The 19124-nt window shown below is 38.8% G+C and overlaps 1 long non-coding RNA gene across 1 annotated transcript in view; it reads right to left on the bottom strand.

Moving 5' to 3' along the window:
• LOC143272474 (uncharacterized) overlaps positions 1–16947 on the bottom strand; it is a 57571-nt gene extending 40624 nt beyond the window's left edge. Inside the window, exon 1 of the long non-coding RNA XR_013050090.1 lies at positions 16809–16947. This is a non-coding gene — a long non-coding RNA (uncharacterized LOC143272474). The remainder of the gene's footprint in view (positions 1–16808) is intronic.
• Between the last annotated feature and the right edge of the window lie 2177 nt (positions 16948–19124).

The following is a 19124-nucleotide window of genomic DNA, read 5'->3' as shown; positions in this document are numbered from 1 at the left end:
ACACCTGATGTAGGCGGTTTGTATACATAATCATGGCCACAGACTGCCTGGCTTGGTCAAAGCCATGAAACAAGTGTGGGTTTGGTTACAACTTAGAGTCTTCCAGTGTCTAGTTTGGGGTTACCTTAACACCAACTTGAACTACTTTTGTTTTCCTTTAGTAAGTGCTGTGAATATTGTCTCAATTTTATAGAATGCATTATTTATGAAAAGGTGACATCAATTTAATTTCATTCCCTTTTTAATGAAAATATCTTTTTCATACAGTATGTTCTGATCATGGTTTGCCCTTAATGTCACTCTCTTTAACAAGTTGATTTACAACTAGGATGTATGCATACATTTAAGACACAGTAGCATGTCTTCCTTGAGTATCAATTTTACTCTGTTGTTTAGTGGACAGTATGCCAAGACTAAACCTGTATTAAAATATTTGAAAAACATGTGATAGTCATTCACAGTTTAAAAGGATGAGCCTTCAAAAGTTAACTCTTCGTTATTATCCATTCTCCCACACTCCATCTCTCCTCCCTTCAAAGTCCTCCAATTCCTTTTATATACAGCATCCAAAGATTCAAAGCTGGCATCCACATATAAAAGAATATGTGACATTTATCTTCCTTGGTCTGTATTACCTCAATAAGAATAATTATTTTCAACTCCATTCATGTACCTGAAGATTTCATAATGTTATTTTTCTTAAACAGCTGAATAATTATTACATTGCATAAGTGTACTACATGTTCATTACCCATTTATCAGTTGATATACATCCAGGTTGATTTTATTTCCTAGCTATTGTGAACAGAGCAGCAATAAACATGGATGAGCAAGTATCTCTGTGACAGTATATTGAGTCCTTTGGTTATAGGCCCAAAGATTATATAGCTGGGTATTTGATATATCTATTTCTAGCTTTTGAAGAACCTTCACAGTGATTTCTATAGTCGCTACACCAATTGTTACTCCCACCGGCAGTGAATAAATGTTCCCTTCCCCCACATACATGCCATCATTTGTTGTCATTTGGTTTTCTTAATCTTAGCCATTCTGACTGAAGTAAGATGAAATTTCAAAATCGTTTTAGTTTGCACTTCCCTGATGGCTAACCAAGAATGTTGAACTTTTTAAAATACACCGCAGCTGTTTGTATTTCTTTTAAGAACTTGGTTTAGTTCCACACCCCAGTGTTTAATTAGTTTTATTGGGTTATTTATATATTCTAGATACTAACTCTCTGTCAGATATATAGCTGACAAAGATTTTTCCCCATTCAGTGGGCTGCCTCTTCACTTGAATGATGGTGTCTTTGCTGTACAGAAGCCTTTTTAGTTTCATGAGCTCCATTCATTAATTGTTTGTCATAATGGCTACGATACTAGGGTCTATTCAGAACGTCCTTTCCTATACCTCTAAGGTCAAAAGTAGTCCCGAGTCTTCTATCATATTCAGGGTAACAGCTTTTACTTTTACGTTGAGGTCATTGGTCCACTTGGAGTTGAGTTTTAAACAGAATAAGAAATAAGGATATAGTTTCATTCTCCTACATGTAGCTATCCAGTTTGACCAGCATCATGTGTTGAAGATGCTGTCATTTCTCCAATGTGTATTGTTAACCTCTTTGTCAAAAATTCTTGGTCTTTTGTGTCTCTACTTAAGATTGCTTTTATACTTTCTGTGAACAATCGCATTGGGATTCTGAAGGAGAATGTATTGAATCTGTAGAATGCTTTCAGTTGAATGGCCATTTTCATAATATTAAATCTACAAATCTGTGGGCATGGGAGGGCTTTATCTCCTGCTGTCTTTCTTTAGTGTCTTACAGTAGTCATTGTACAAGTCTTTCATTTCCTTGATTAGATTTATTCCAATATATTTTAATCTTTTGAGGTTATTATTATTTTTTTTTGGTTTTTCGAGACAGGGTTTCTCTGTGTAGCTTTGCGCCTTTCCTGGAACTCACTTGGTAGCCCAGGCTAGCCTCGAACTCACAGAGATCCGCCTGGCTCTGCCTCCTGAGTGCTGGGATTAAAGGCGTGAGCCACCACCGCCCGGCCTTTTGAGGTTATTATTAATAAGATTATTTCTCTGACTTCTTTTTCAGTATGTTTATTGATGGTGTATATGAAGGTGACTAATTTTGTGTATTAATTTTGCATCCTGTTACTTTGCTGAATGCATTTATCAGCTGTAGGAGTTGTCTGGTGGAGTTGTTAGGGCCTTTTATGTATAAAAGCATATCATGTGCAAATAAGGATACTTTGGCTTCTTCCTTTACTTTTTATATCCCCTTTAACCCCTACATCTGTCTTATTGATCTAGCTAATACTTATGAACTATAAAAAACAGAAGTGGAGTATGTGGGCATACTTGTTCTTTATTACAGCAGAAATTCTTTGAGCTTTTCCCCCATTTAGCATGACATTAGCTATGGACCTGCTGTAGACTGCCTTTATTGTCTTGAAATATATAATCTGTAGCCCTAGATTCTCCAGGATTTTTATCATGAACTAATGTATTTGTCAGTGGCCTTTTCTGTATCTAATGAGATGGTCATGTAGTTTCTGTCCTTGAATATTTTATGTGGTGGATTATATTTATTGATTTATGTATGTTGAAATATCAGAAGAGGAAATATGGGGAGATATAACACTAAAGGCCTTCTCTATAATTAACGAGATGATCATGTAGTTTCTGTCCTTGAATATATTTATGAGATGGATTATATTTATTGATTTACATATGTTGAGACATAAGAAGAAGAAGTATAGGGACAGATAACTAACACTAAAGATCATTAGAAAACTCATGTGGAAACCTACTACTGTAGAAGCTTCTTAAAATATGTACATAATATAAAGAATATAAATGCAGTTACCCTATAAGGAGGGGCATTACCTCTCCAAGACACCATTGTGTTACCTTTTTTAGAGGTATTGGTCAGTGGAATCCCATCTACCACCCAAACATGCAGGCTGTTGTCATTGCTCTTCCCTACCTTCCAGGACTTGACAGCAATACCCTATTGCTAAAGATATCACATACTTGAGTCATGGAACACGGAGGAATAAAACTGGTATTAACCTGGAAATTTTGTCCCTACTGGCTGTTTTTCATAGCTCTGGAAGGTAGTATTCATTGCTTCCCAGAGGAGAAAAGCATTCATCAATGTTACCCATCTGTGAATCCTGAAAGCTACAATAATGATTGGTCTTGCAGACAGTTCACACTGGTCAACAGCAGCATGAATGTTATGGGAGCAACAAAACACTTTCAGTTTGGATTTAGGGCCCACTCCAGAAGCTAGGACTAATTCTGGGACCAAACACCTATAACTGTATAGATAATAGGCACCAGGGTATAACTGACTAGTATCATTCTGCTAAATGGACATATTATTAAACTGAATCCTAAGGCTTTATCATGATACTCATGGACTAACTCACTGCAACTCTGATTGAAGAAGCTTCCTTTTGCAGTAGGTGGTGATTAGCACAGAAACCCACAATTAGTCATTGTTCAAAAAACAAGAGACTGCAATGTACTCATCCTTAAGTGAGACATCTATATCATGCCCTCTCCTCTCAAGGCTCAGGGATCATTGAGGAAGAGGGGGCAAAAAGTTTATGAGCCAGAAGCAGTAGATGACTACAATGAAATAGTGTTTTTAGATTAAATAGAGAGAAACTTAAAGGTATTCCACTAAAATCAGAGACAAGACAAGGCTGTCCACTCTCTCTATATCTAGTCAATATGGTACTTGACGTTTAAGAGATCAAATGAATATAAATCGGGAAGGAAGAAGTCAAAGTATCACTATTTGCAGATGATATGATAGTACACATAAAAAACCCCAAAAGTTCTATCAGGTAACTCCTATAGCTGATAACACCTTCAGCAAAGTGGCTGGATACTCAGAGGTTAAGAGCACTGGCTGCTCTTCCAGAGGTCCTGAGTACAATTCCTGGCAACCGCAAGGCAGCTGACAAAATAAGCTAAAATTAATTAATTAACTAATTAATTTAAAAAATCAGTAGCCCTCCTATATATAAACAGTAAGTGGGCTTAGAAGAAAATTAGGGAAACAATACCCTTCACAATAACCACAAATAATATAAAATATCTTGGTGTAATTCTAACCAAACAAGTAAAAGAGCTGTATGGCAAGAACTTAAAGTCTCTGAAGAAAAAAAGTGAAAAGGGTATCAGAAGATGGAAAGATTTCCCATGCTCATGGATTGGTAGGATTAGCATAGAAAAAAAATGACCATCTTACCAAAAACAATCTACAGATTCAATGCAATGCCCATCAAAATCCTAACACAATTCTTTACAGACCTTGAAAGAACAATACTCAACTTCATATGGAAAAAAAGGAACCCAGGATAACTAAAACAATCCTTTATAATAATAAAAAAAAACTTCTAGAGGTATCACCATTCCTGATTTCAAGCTGTACTACAGAGCAATAGTTTTATTACAAAACTGCATGGTATTGGCAAAAAGGGGGTAGGGATCAATGAAATCAAATCTAAAACCCAGACATTAGTCTACATTTCTATGGACACCTGATTTTTGATAAAGAAGCCAAAAATATACAATGGAAAAAGGAAAGCATCTTTAACAAATGGTGCTGTTCTAACTGGATGTCAGCATGAAGAAAAATGCAAATGGTTCCATATTCACCCTGCACAAAACTCAAATCCAAGTGGATCAAAGACCTAAACATAAATCCAGATACACTGAACCTGATAAAAGAAAAAGTGAGGAATAGCATTGAGCCCATTGGTACAGGGGATAACTTCCTGAACAAAACACCAATCGTGAAGGCACTCAGATTAAAAATTAATAAATGGGACCATCTGAAACTGAAAAGCTTCTGTAAGGCAAAGGACACTGTCAAAAGGACAAAATGGCAGCCTACAGAATGGAAAAAAGATCTTCATCAACCCCACATCTGACAGAGGGCTGATCTCCAAAATATATACAGAACTCAAGAAACTAGACATCAAAAACCAAATAATCCAATTTTAAAATGGGATACAGGTCTAAACAAAGAATTCTCAACAGGGAAATCTCAAATGACTGAGAAGCACTTAAAGAAATGTTCAACATCAATAGCCATCAGGGAAATGCAAATCAGAATGACTCTGAAATTCCATCTTACACCTGTCAGAATGGCTAAGATCAAAAACACAAGTGATAGCTCAGGCTCATAAAGATGTGGAGCAAGGGGAACACTCCTCCATTGCTAGTGGGAGTGAAAACTTGTACAGCTGTAGGATAAACTGCTAAACAGTCTTATTAATAAAAAAAAAAAACAGAGCCAGATTTTGGGGTAAATTCTGAAAGAGCAGAGAGACAGAACAAGCCACAGCCAACCTTACCTCACCAACTCCTCAACAAATCTTGTTTCCTCAGAATGAAAGCCTCTGGGTCCTCACCTGAATGGATCTCAGCTGAAGTGCTTAAAAGCCTCTATTTCCTGGTCCTCATGCCTTAAGACCATGATTCCCTGTTTCCGCACACCTTATATACCTTTCTGTGTCCTGCCATATTGCTTCCTGGGATCAAAGGCATGTGTCCTTCCTAAGCAAAGACATGAGATCTCAAGTGCTAAAATTAAAGGTCTGTGTTACCACACCAGGCTCTGTTCCCAGTGTGGCCTTGAATTCACAGAGATCCAGACAGATCTCGGCCTCCCGAATGCTAGGATTAAAGGCGTGTGCTACCACTGCCTAAGCTCTATGTTTAATATGGTGACTGTTCTGTTCTCTGACCCCCAGATAAGTTTATTGGGATGCACAATATATTGACCACATTTCCCCATTTTGTCTAAAATAAAAAAGTTATAACTAATATAAGAAAAACTACATACAATAAATACATACAACATATAGTCAAGAATTACATTGACAATGTCCAGTCCATTAACATTTGAAAAATTCAGGAAAAAGTTTTCATTATTTATCCTATTTTAGTGAGTCCAATACAAATTCTGTATATAATATACAAAAATCCAATCCAATGTAAAAATATTTAAAACTAGTAGTTGCCTTTTAAAAGTAGATTTAATAATCTAACTTTTGTCTTATATCTATATTCTTTTTTTCAGAATAAATTCAATAATCTTCCCTTTTATCCTATTATTTCTATCTTTTTCAGAGTAGATTCAATAATCTATCCTTTATTCATCATTTCTATATCTTTTTTTAGAGTAGATTCAATAACCTACTTCTGATCTACATCCTCTTTTTTCTTTCCTTTTCTCTTTTTTTTCCACACAAGAATCCTGAATCTAATCTCCTTGTGTAGCTTTTTTTCTGACCACTAACAATTAATAGCTTGTAACCAACCATCCTAAACAATGACAATTATCCATAACCCATTGAAAGACCAAAAACCACCAACTCCACCTTTTGGGAATGTGGCATTGTGTTCTTAAAATTAGTTCCTGCTGTCTGGAGGGAAAGGCACCTTTAGGGAATATTGAAAAGAAAATGTTGGGGTTAATTGCCAAGTCCTGGGAGAGTTAGCTGTATCATTTGTTGTCCAGTCTCTGCATAATAGAAAAGTGCAGGGCTTGTCTAAGTCCTTGCTGGAGTAGTCTGTGAGGTTGGATCATCTTAGCTAGCCATCTCAAATTTGTCCTGAGCAGTTTGCAGTCCAAAGCCGATCTTTGGGTGGTATTAATCAATTTAATGGCTTTATCATAGTCAATGTGAAATCATCATTGTAGAATCCCATCCTCTTTTTGGAGACTTCAAAGTTACTGTGACGTATGCCCATGGTTCCCTGCATACAGCCACTTTGGAAATCAATATGGTGGTTTCTCAGAAAATTGGGAATCAACCTACCTCAAGCTCAGCTATAGATTCCTGGGTATATAATTAAAAGGTGCTCTACCATATCACAAGGACACCTGCTCAACTATGTTCTTAGCAGATTTATTCATAATAGCCAGAAACTGCAAACAACCTAGATGTCCATCAGTCAAAGAATGGATTTTAAAAGTGTGGTATATTTACTCAATGGAATTGCTGTTAAAAACAAAGACATCTTAAAATTTGCTGGCAAATGAATGAAACTAGAATCATCCTGAGTGAGTTAACCCAGACCTAGAAAGATAAACAAGATATATACTCACTTATAGGTGGCTATTAGCCACAAATTAAAGAATAACCATTCTACAATCCACAGACCCAAAGGAGCTAAGTGACAAAGAGGGCCCCAGGGGTGGGAGGGCATGTGAATCTCACTGTGAAGGGAAAATGGAATAGACATCATAGGTGGAGAGGGGTCTGGGTGGGGGTTGGACATGGGAACAGGAGGGATCAGGTGGGGTGAGGAGGGAGGGAGGGAGTACTGGGAAAGACAACCGGAATCAGGGGCATCTCTGGGACAAGCTAGAAATCTAAAGCAATGGAAACTCCCAGGAATTTATGAGGGTGACCCTGTCTAAAACTTCTAGCAATGGGGGATATGGAGCCAGACCTGGCTTATAACCAGGTAATAAATTTCCAGTAGAGGGATTATTACCCCAACCCACCCATATAACATTTGAGCTACAATTTGTCCTGCCTACAAGATATGCTGGGGTAAAGGTGGTGCAGAATTTTGGGAGTGGCCAACTAATGACTGGTCCAGCTTGAGGCTCATACCATGAGAGAAAGCTCACCCTTGACACCGCCTGGAGGACCAGAACCCAGAGGCTGGACAGTCCAGAGACCTAGAATAGAACCAAACATGACTGGCAAAAAAAAGTCAATGAAATGACTCCTATACTGCTATACTCATAGATTGTTGCCTAGCCCAAATGCCGTCAGAGTGGCTTCACCCAGCAACTAATGGAAACATATGCAGAGACTCACAACCAAACATTACAAAGACCTCAAGGAATTCTGTGGAAGAGGGTGAGGAAGGACTGTGGGAGCCAAAGGGGCCAAGGACACCATAATAAAACCCAAAGACTCAACTAACCTGTGCTCATGGGGCCTCATAGATACTGAACCACTAACCAGAAAGCTTACATGGAACTGACCTAGGCCCTCTGCATATATGTTACAGTTGTGTAGCCCAGTCTTCCTGTGGGATTCTGGGGGTTGTCTCTGACTCTGTTACCTGCTTTTGGGACCCTTTCCTCCTACTGGGTTGCCTAGTCCAACCTTAATAAGAGAGAAGGTACCTAGCCTTACTGCAACTTAATATGTCACGGCTGGCTGATCATGGGAGTCCTGCCCTTTTATGAGGTGAAAGGAGGTGTAGATGGGGGTGAAAAGGGGAGGTTGGGGGAGGAACTTGGAGGAGAGGAGGGAGGGAGGGAGGAAAAACATGAAAAAATCAATTGATTGGTTAATTAATTAATTATAATAAAACAGTGTTTTTAGGACACAACAGGGTAGTTGAATACATGAACTCAGAGCATGCACAAGGCTTGCTCAAGATCAAGCCAAACAAAACCAACAAAACCCCAATTGATGGAAGAAGTCCCACTCCTAGCTGAGGAGCCATAGGCAATTGATGGCTTCTGGGAGGAGAGTCAGTTTCTTCAATGATGTGACCACCTAGAAGCTACTCATGGTCTAGTGCAACAGTTCTCCACCTTCCTAATGCTTTGACCCTTTAATACAGTTCCTCATGTTGTGGTGGGCCCCAACCACAAAATTATTTTTGTTGCTACTTCATAACTGTACTTTTGCTATCATTATGAATCATAATGTAAATATTTTTGAAGCTACAGGTCACTAGGTTGAGAACCACTGCTCTAGTAGCTGCCCCTGTCCCCATACACATAATGGCAGTACTGTGAGGACTTAGTGGGGAAAAGGAGGAGAACAACCCCACTGGCATAATATATAATGGCAGTGCTTAATGGACTTAGTGGGGGGAAAGAACAAATGAAGTTGAGAAGGAATCACTGATGCCAAGGGAATAAGGTCAACTTGAGAGCAAAACATATTGTGTGCAAAGCCTTTGCACCAGCTCAGCCAGGTGAGGTTAGCTCATTCCCCTCATCAAATAAACTTCTTTTTGCCATAGATGGAAACATTGCAGATCCACAACTAGTCAAAATGCAGAGGGTAAGTGACAATGAGATGCCCAGCACCAGTTGGTATATCTACAATGCAGTCACGACATGTAAGGCTCAGGGAAGATCACAGAGAGGGAGGAAAGATTGTAAGAGCCAGAGGACCATGATAACCTGCTTCTAGATAGTGTCTTCTAGACATGACAGGGAAGCTGCACCCAAAAAATTGCAACAATATTGTTGCCTAAACAAGACCTGCATAATGACACCACTAGTCGACATGCCAATGTGGATAGGAAAATCTTGCAAGGTCCCACCCCTAGATGAAGAGATAAAGACAATCAATGGCTCCTGAGAGAAGGAGAATCTTTTTTTTCCAGGGATGAGTCCTCTGATAGGTGTTCAAGTAGTCAGCTCTAAACATATGTACATACAAGCAACATTAAATGAGCTTCGTTGGCTGTGTGTGTGTGTGTGTGTGTGTGTGTGTAACAATAGTAATCTTGAGAAGAAGAGATCATCAATTTGAGAGAGATTCAGGGGGACATAGGTGGAATTGTAAGGAGGAGAGGGAATGGTGAAATGGATGCAAATACAGTGCTCATGTGTAGGGGGAGTTTCTATCCTGGCAGCCACTTCCCAAATAACCACAAGAGCATCTTATTATTACTTATAGATGCTTGGCCAATAGCTCAGGCTTGTTACTAGCTAACTCTTACATTTAAATTAACCCATACTTCTTATCTATGCTCTGCCACATGGCTTGGTACCTCTTCTCAGTACGGCATGCCCATCTTGCTTCTCCCTGCATCTGCTGGCAACTCCTCTGACTCCACCTTTCTTCCTCCCAGCATTCTCAGTTTGGTTGTCCCTCCTGCACTTCCTGCCTGCCTACTGGCCAATCAGCTTTTTATTAAACCAATCCAAGTGTATTAAACCAATCTTCACAGTGTACAAAAGGATTATTCCACAGCACTCATATATGAAATTCTTCCAAAAAATAAAATTTAAATTAAAAAAACACACATGCATGCAGGTATGAAAGTCTCAAACAATAAAAATGTTGAATCTTTACACTAGAAAACCCACACTTATTGTTGCACTATTCAAAATATCTAGGAAATAGAACAAGCCTATTTATTCAACAACAAATGAACGGAAAAAGAAAATGTGGTTCAAACACACAATACTTTCAGCCATTAAAAAGTAAAATCATGCCAGGTGGTGGTGGTACACACCTTTAATCCCAGAACTTGGGAGGCAGAAGTGGGTGGATCTCTGTGAACTTGAGGCCAGCCTGATCAACAGAGCAAGTTCGAGGACAGCCAGGGCTGCATAGAGAAAAACTGTCTTGAAAAACCAAAAAAAAAAAAAAAAATGCTGCTCTTATATTAGAAAAAAATAATTCTTTTCCAATTTTTCAGTAATTAAAAAACACACAAATATATAGCTTTACTACTACCTATTATAAATCTTGTGTTTAGTACGATACTAAAAAGAAAAAAAATTAGCCAGGCATAGTGGAGCACATGCCTTTACACCTTTAATCCCAGCACCTGAGAGGCAATTGCAGGTGGATCTCTGAATTTGGGGCCAGCCTGATCTATAGAGAGAGTTCCAAGATAGCCAGGGCTACACAGAGAAACCCTGTTCTGAAAAATAAAAAACAGCAAAAAAAAAATTAAATCAAACAAACAAACCTTACACTTCTTTTTATTAAATTTCTGCCAAGTTTTCAACTATTTATAGTATTCATTTTCAACCTGATGTCATAGTTTTGGCTAATTTTCTTAGGCAGAGACCAGGATATACCCACACAAATATAAAGGTTTCAAACAGTCGAGCTTTTGCAAATTAACACATCACAAGTTAGAGGCTGATGGCTTGACTATTATGTCTTAAAGGACAGATTATTTTGTAGGCCCTGGTTTCCTCACTCTGCAAAGGATCCAGTCTTCAGAAAGCCAAGCACATTTTTGAAAGCTCCAAGTTTAACTGTCACAGCTGCCTGTGTGTCGTGGCTGGTTTCCTGGATGGACCACTTTCAAGTTTGTGTGATTTGCCAGGGAATTTCTTGGTGTGCTAAAGAGAGCACATTTCATTTCACTTTTGCCTCTCACAAGGCATATTCGATATTCCCGTGGTCCTGAGATCTTCACCTGCGTAGATTTCTGCACTATCCTTCTAGCCCTCCTCTGATATGCATCTGTGAAGATGAACTTTAGACAAACCCGCTGTTGTTTTCTGAGTAAAACAATTTTAACATAATGTTCCCACCTACAAGTAAACCAAATCATCTGATAAAATTGGTGGTACTGAAATTGAGGATATCTAAAAATAGCAGCATCCGTAACCTTGGGACGCTGGGGTGATATAAATACTATGGCTGAGAGCATTTTTAGCCACAGAATTTTTACCTTTTATACATTTGTAAGGTTATTGAGTTGTTCTCTTCGTGGTCCTTACTAAAATGCTTATGTCCAGCGAACACACAATTGTCTGTTTGTTTATTCTTTTTTCAAAATGAATCTGTATTTGTAGCCTTCTCGTAATGTCTGGTTCAACTTCCAGCCAAACAAACAGATACATTCTCTCAGGAATGATACCAATTCTATACTGTTTGTTGACAATTTGTCTAATAAAGAGTCAGAAACCTACATCATATGTGTATGTGTTTTGTCATATATATTTACATGATATATATGTATGTATATGCACACATACACAAACCTTCTCAGGTTGATTTAGCACTCTGGAATAATTTTTTTTTTTTTTTTTTTTTTTTTTTGGTTTTTCGAGACAGGGTGTCTCTGTGTAGCTTTGCGCCTTTTCCTGGAGCTCACTTGGTAGCCCAGGCTGGCCTCAAACTCACAGAGATCCGCCTGGCTCTGCCTCCCCAGTGCTGGGATTAAAGGCGTGCGCCACCAACGCCCGGCAGCACTCTGGAATAATTTTGAAGTGTCCTGTCTGACACAAAAGAGATATTGTATATTACATAGAAAATATTATATCTTTTCTGTTTCATTAAATTGTACTGTCTTGTCACACACACACACACACACACACACACACACACACACACACACACACAAATTGATTTTTGGTTAAATTGCCACTCACAGCATTGCCTGTGTCTGGGGAAACATGGCTGGCCTAATTAGTATGAAACTGAAGTTCTTTCTCCCTGATGGAACAGGACTGTGAAATAAATAGCGCTTGGGTGACCTATAATAATAGCATTAGTGATTCAGATGACTGGTTGACAAAACCATTAAAACTGACCCAAAAGAAACCACGCCCATTTACAGAGAAATGAGGAGACACGTTCTGTGGCTCTACTATGAATCTATTTCCTTAAACAAAATCCTGTAGAATTGGCAATTCCACTGCCAAAATACAGGATTCTCTAGTCAAAATATTTAAAGAAGGAGGGTTTTTTTATTTCTTTTGGTAATTGAAGGAATCAAGATTAAAAATAATAATAGTCAACAGGGACATAAGATCATAGTCATAAACAATCACCAAAAATATGGGAATCAATCAGAAAAGACTATATTCCTCTGGATATAATGATAAACTGGTGTACATGGATTCAGCCAAGAATAGTTACAAATAATTAGCCTGAGTTTCCCAGCTTCCCTGGCTATAGATGCCAAGTTCAGGAGGTAAACAATTCTCCAATTAATTTAACATGTGTGAAAGGCTCAAATTCCAATAATAAAACACCTTTAAAATTTTTTGTGCTGCTTGATGTAGATGAACTCTGGTTTATCATAAATGCAAATTTTTAAATTGTAAACAGAAGAGATAATTTAACAAAGAAAATATTGAAAACTATAGAAATATTTAAAAGGAGACCCTTACCTGGGAGTCTGTTTGACATCTCTGATCAGCTGAATCAAGAATTCTAGCACAATTAACATTTTCTATGAAGGTCATCTGCATAGAGGCACTAGCCCTTTTATTTAGAGATACTTCAAATAAGAATTCTAAAACATCAATGAACCATGCTTAAAGGCTGAGCTTACGTGACCTTCAAGTGCGACTCCTTTCCCAGATATTCTCTGGGAATCCCACAAACACTCTAAGCTTTTGCTTACAGTAAAGACATCTTAGCGCACTGGGGAGATGGCTTAGTCAGCAGAGTGCCTGCCATGCAAGTGTGCTCGCCTGTGCTCAGATACACACAGAAAAGTCGGTGTGTCGGCACACACACCTGCAATCCTCAGCCAGGGTTTGAGGAGGCCTGTAGTGAGCCTACAAGCTCACTAACCATCTGGTCTAACTAAGCCATCAGTTCTAAGCTCAGTGAGTCAGCCTGTCTCAAAATAGTAACAAAACACAAAGTATGAAGTAGGGAAAGCAGGATTGATGGTGGGGGTGGGGAGGAGGTGGGTGAGATCAGAATGTATTGCATACATATATGAAATTGTCAAAGAATAAATTTAGTTTGAAAAATAAAACAAAGAGTGATAGGAGCCTACCTGATATTGACCTCTGGTGTTCATATACACACGTACACATGCATACCTACATACACACATGCACACAGAGACACACACAAAATCTTAACTTCCTGTGCCATCCTTACCACCCAGGGTTACTTGATCAACAGTAATGGCATCCAAAGAACACCAGAAATCACTTTTATTATCTCATTTACTGGAAAACAAAACCTTCCTCATCAGCCCCCTGAGAAGTCACTTGAGGGCCACCAAACTCAAATACACTGCTGCTTACTTAGCTTAAGCATGATTATCTCTCTTGAGGATCTCACACCACACTCTGTCTTCGTCTTTCCCTGAGCTCTTCTTTGTGCTGACATAGCTTCCTAATAAATTCCACATCTGTTTTGGATGAACACAGCATCCAAGACTGGTTTTTCCTGTGGTGAAGTCAAGAATCTTGACTCCCCTTCAGTCGGGGTCTCAGAACAAGAGTCCTCGAGGTACTATAGGTAGAAGCACGTGGGGGGGGGGGGGCCTGCGCTGTTCTTGCACTGTCCCTAATATCTTAGTTCTAAGTGAACTCAACCCTTACAGGGCATTTTTAAAGCATATTTTTCCTTAATTTCCACAAATATAAACAAACAAATATACATGAGTGTACTTACAGGAATACAGCCTGACCTTCTGGAGGAAGCACAAGGCATCATGTTTTTGTTTGTGGGAGTTTGAATGTCATTGCCCCCCATAAGCTCATGGGGAGTGGCACTATTGGGAGGTGTGGCCTTGTTGAAGTAGGTGTGGCCTTGTTAAAGGAAGTGTGTCACTGTGGAGGTGGGCTTTGAGGTCTCTTTTGCTTAAGCTTTGCTCAGCGTCACAGTCCACTTCCTGTTGCCTGCTGATCAAGGTGTAGCCAGCACCATGTCTGCCTGAACACTGCCATGCTCCCCACCATGATGATAATGGACTGAACCTCTGAAACTGTAAGTGAGCCCCAGCTAAATGTTTTCCTTTGTAAGAGTTGCTGTGGTCATGGTGTGTCTTCACAGCAATAGAAACCCTAAGACACTGACTGCTACCAGAGCTTTTAGAGTGAAAGTCTACTCCAGTAAACCCCATAATCTAGACTCACCCACTGGTCCCTATATTCCAATTAAAGTAATGAGCCATGATGAAAAGCAGAAAGAGGAATTCCTGGATGTGGCCACAATGAAAAGAATGACTAAGGAGATCTAGTGACCAAAGTCCATCTTCAAGGTGCTGACATGAGGTTCAGCTTTAAATAGAAGGCAAGAGGTAGTCAAGTAGTCCTGGCGAAAGTGTGGTCCTATCTATCATTGACCCATCATCATCGTCTAGGCCCATCTGGCCTGAAATTTTTAAATTATGGATCTTTTCATTGCTTAGCATGCAACCTTGCCTTCAGAGATAATTTAATTTGTCCTCACCTGAAAGGAAAGTCTGTCCTGGGAGGGTTTGTTCTGAAATTCAATGTGACTGAGGAAGACAATAATTATTAAGAATAATTTACCTCTGTGTCTTCAGCCAAAATATAGGTACAAAATTAAGACAGAAGCACCAGGCTTTCAATCTGCTTTTTTTTTCTTTTTTTTTTTGGTTTTTCAAGACAGGGTTTCTCTGTGTAGCTTTGCGCCTTTCCTGGAACTCACTTGGTAGCCCAGGCTGGCCTCGAACTCACAGAGATCCACCTGCCTCTGCCTCCCAAGTGCTGGGATTAAAGGCGTGCGCCACCACCGCCCGGCTTCAATCTGATTTTAATTTTCTATAGACCCAAGTAGGTAGGTGTTCAGATTATTTTAAGTGGGGGGGGGGTGCACATGTGTGAATGCCTGGTGGGGCCAGAAGGCAGCATCAGCTCCCCTGCAAGTGGAGTTACAGGAAGTTGTAAGCCACATGATATAGGTGCTGGGAACTGAACTCGGGTCCTCTGGAAGGTCAACAGATACCACTGAGTCATCTCTCTAGCCTCTTAAATAATTTTGTAAAAGCAGCTTCTAAGTGCTTGTTACAATACTATAGGACCTGCCTGCATTGATATGGCATAGATAAGATCTTAGAAAGGCATATTATATGTATTTATTAGAAGCACAGGACCTGGAAGCAACTGATTCAAGGATAGACAATCCTCTCTGGTACTTAATTTACTCAAATATAAAATATAGTATTTCACTACTTCATTAAGGAATGGGAACCAGATAAGACAGAATAGAAATGTTTTAATGTATATAATGTATTTTTATTAATAATGTTTTAGTGATATTAATTATCCTTATAATCCTCCATTTTGCTGCTCTCCTCTATTAAAAAAAAAGGAAGATTAGCATTAAGAGAAGCCCCAATCTGCTGGACTTGCTGACAACATTTTTTCTATGCTTTTAACAAATATATTTTCCAGAAAAGTGTAATGACCTTTTGCACGTTTTTGACTCTCCTATTTTCCAAAAAGAGTAATATTAAGGAAGAAAATGTGCATTATTACTTCCCTTCATTTGCTCCTCGTGGCTTGGGGAATTCTTTTTCTTTCTTGCGCTACCTTTCTGTCTGTCGCTTCGCTGCATTATCTTCATGTTTTGCTCTGAGCATGTGTCATTTCCAAAGCCATTCCTCAGAAACTTTAGTTCTCTTTTTAATAGATAGTTGCAGCTCCGTGGAATTTACTAGTCTGCCCCTCATTACATTGCTTCTGACTTTGACTGATGGAGGAAATAGTCAGCCTGACTAGTGCACTGGGTACAGGCTCCCTGATCGCTGAGATCACTAACACCTAATGCTTCTCTAATTATAGACATGTCTCATTCCTGGCCATTTAACAACCTCACCACAGGGAGTGACTCCACATCCTGACTGGAAGGCTCCCTTCATTAGCTTCAACTATACATCATAACCTTCTAGCTTTACAATAACCCAAGGGCCCTCCCTCCCAGGACTGTGGCAATGTGACATTCTTCATATTTGAACATGGATGCAGATAACAACTAATGATCTCCAACTTTAAGCTGAAAAAAGTAAAAACTAAGGGTTTAATTTTTGATATTTGGTTTTTTGTTTTTGTTTTTAGGGAGCTGCTTATTCAAATAACAGCTAAGAATCAAGGATTTTATTCCATCTCTTTCTTAAAAGGCTTACAGTAAGACTCCTCAATGCTACTGACATTGAATAAAAGTGGAAACTGAAAAGTATGTGAGCTATGGAGACACCACTGTGATTCAAGGTCTCATACATCAAGAGGTGAAAGAAAAAAAACACGCTGATTGAAATTTTGAGGCCCTGATTCCAGCTTTGTTTACATTCATGGTGCTAATAATCACACTTACCTTGTTGTGTGGAAAATCCTCATGTGTCAAGCTCTGTATGAGGCACTTCCGATTACCTCCATGTGTATGAGAGGAAACCTTCACAGAGAATGTCAGTAAATTGGCAAGGGCGCCCAAAGGAAGACACAACTGAAATTTGAACTCTTTGCTTTACTGGAGTGTAAATACTGTGCTTTTCATTTGTCTATTGATTCCTTTAGGCTTTGTTGCCTCATAATAACATAGTATGTAAACACTTAGGAAAGCAGTGTTCCCACCTCTGAATGCCCATGGACACATCTTAGTAAGCTTCTATTACACTGAAATATTTTTATCTCAATAGAAAAAGTAAATTTACTGAACATTTTTTATGAATCACATTCACGTTACTCTCTTAATCCTTAAAATAATTGTCTTGTGTCTTCATTCTTAGGTGAAAATCTTCAGGCTTAGTAAGATTAGGTAAAAAGGTCCAGTGGTACACTTGCATTGGTGACATCCACTTTCATTATACTTCCCCTCGTGACGTTCAGACATATAGATTATGTTTGGATGCTTTCTAAATTATCTTCCTGAACAAGTGAGAATCTTAAGATCCATTTTCACATTCATCAGAGCTGTGTCTGGTATAAAATAAGCATTCAACAGGTATTTATTGAGAGATGATTAGTTTTTGTTACAGTCAGCCATTGGTTTATTTGACTGTACGGCTTTTATAGCATGAAGAAAACCAGGAGGATATATAAATGCTGGTTCATGAGGTAGGAGTTCATGGCTGAGCCACACATTATAAAGTTTCCACTTCATACTTTTTTTTATAAATTTTTAAAGATTTTTTTATTATGTATACAGTGTTCTGTTTGTATGTATGTCTGCACACCAGAAGAAGGCACCAGATCTCATTATAGATGGTTGTGAGCCACCATATGGTTGCTGGGAATTGAACTTGGGACCTCTGGAAGAGCAGTAAATGCTCTTAACCTCTGAGCCATCTCTCCAGCCCCACTTCATACTTTTTCTAGTTGCGATAAATCCTTGGTTTGAGAAAAACTAAAACTTTCAGTTTAGCTATATGTTGGCCATCATAGTTGGAGGTGCACTTAAGATAACAAACAGGAAATGCTTTTGTGAAAGGTCAACAAAAAAAGATGAAAGCCCATTCCACATTCAGAAAAAAACAGCCCTAAAGTGTAATAGTTCTATGGAAAGAATGAGTATTTCTATATATTTCCCTTCTCTTCCAAGTGTTTGTTACCTACCATTGTATTCCTGAATATTGAATGAATAGGTGGAAGAATAAAAAATAAGTAAACTGAATGTCAATCTAACTAAAATTAATCTTGTTTCACTTTGAATAAAAACCTATCTTGTAATTTCATTCAACTGCCTCAGTGAATGGCACATAGATTTTAGATTTGCATAATGAGGCCTAGTCTCAGAAATCAGTTTAAAACAACTTGAAGTTGCCTTACAGACAAACCTGCAGACTTGTGTTATTGTAGCACTATTCATATAGCCTGCTATAGACCCAGCCCATCATGAAAAGCTAGAGTACCATGTTAAGCAAAACAAGCTAGGCTCACAAGGACAAGTACCTCTCACGTGTGGAATTTAGGAAAGGGAAAAAAACATTAAAATAAAATAGAGTGAGGAAAATGTAAGAGGGAGTATGAAGAGGCACTAGAGGGTAAAAGATGATCAAAGTACATTCCATGCATGCGTAAAGCGTCATAAGGAATCCAGTTGTTTACAAAAAATGATTTGTTTCCCATCAGCTTTGTAAGCTCACTGATAGGCATTTTGCCCACAACAAAATATCAAAATAAAACGTTTGATTTGTTCTATAAAATTCAATTTTTTCTTTGCAGTGGCATGTGTATTTGTTTAAGTTTCCATATAAAACTCGGTAAAATAATCCATCCTGCCTCCAAGTCCTTGTGCTGTTCCAGAGCAGTATTATCTTTGCCTCGATTTCTGCAGAAGTTCCTTGTGGGTCTCTCTGCATCTACCGCTGCCAGAAAGGGTCTTTTCCATTGTGATTTGACTTATGTTGGCTCTCTTGTCTCCCGGGGAAAGATTTCACAGAGTTCTAACAACCTCTCAGACCACCTTTTGGGAGAAACAAGATCGAAGATAACACTGAGTCAGTGACGAGTCGGACCACAAACCTTGACTAGGACAGCTTAGAGATGCATTCCTCTTGCCCTCTATTTAAACCTAAACCTTATTTGAGGACCACAAAGATTGTATGTGATGCAGCAACTTAACTCGCTCTTACTGTTCCTTAGAACAAGAGCATCCCTTACTCAAACTGATGGCTTATATGTAGAACTTGGG

Source organism: Peromyscus maniculatus, chromosome 1, assembly GCF_049852395.1.
Source record: "Peromyscus maniculatus bairdii isolate BWxNUB_F1_BW_parent chromosome 1, HU_Pman_BW_mat_3.1, whole genome shotgun sequence".
In the NCBI taxonomy this organism is placed as follows: Eukaryota; Metazoa; Chordata; class Mammalia; order Rodentia; family Cricetidae; genus Peromyscus; species Peromyscus maniculatus.
Note: the sequence above shows the minus strand (reverse complement) of the source record. Positions and strands in the feature narration are given on the sequence as shown.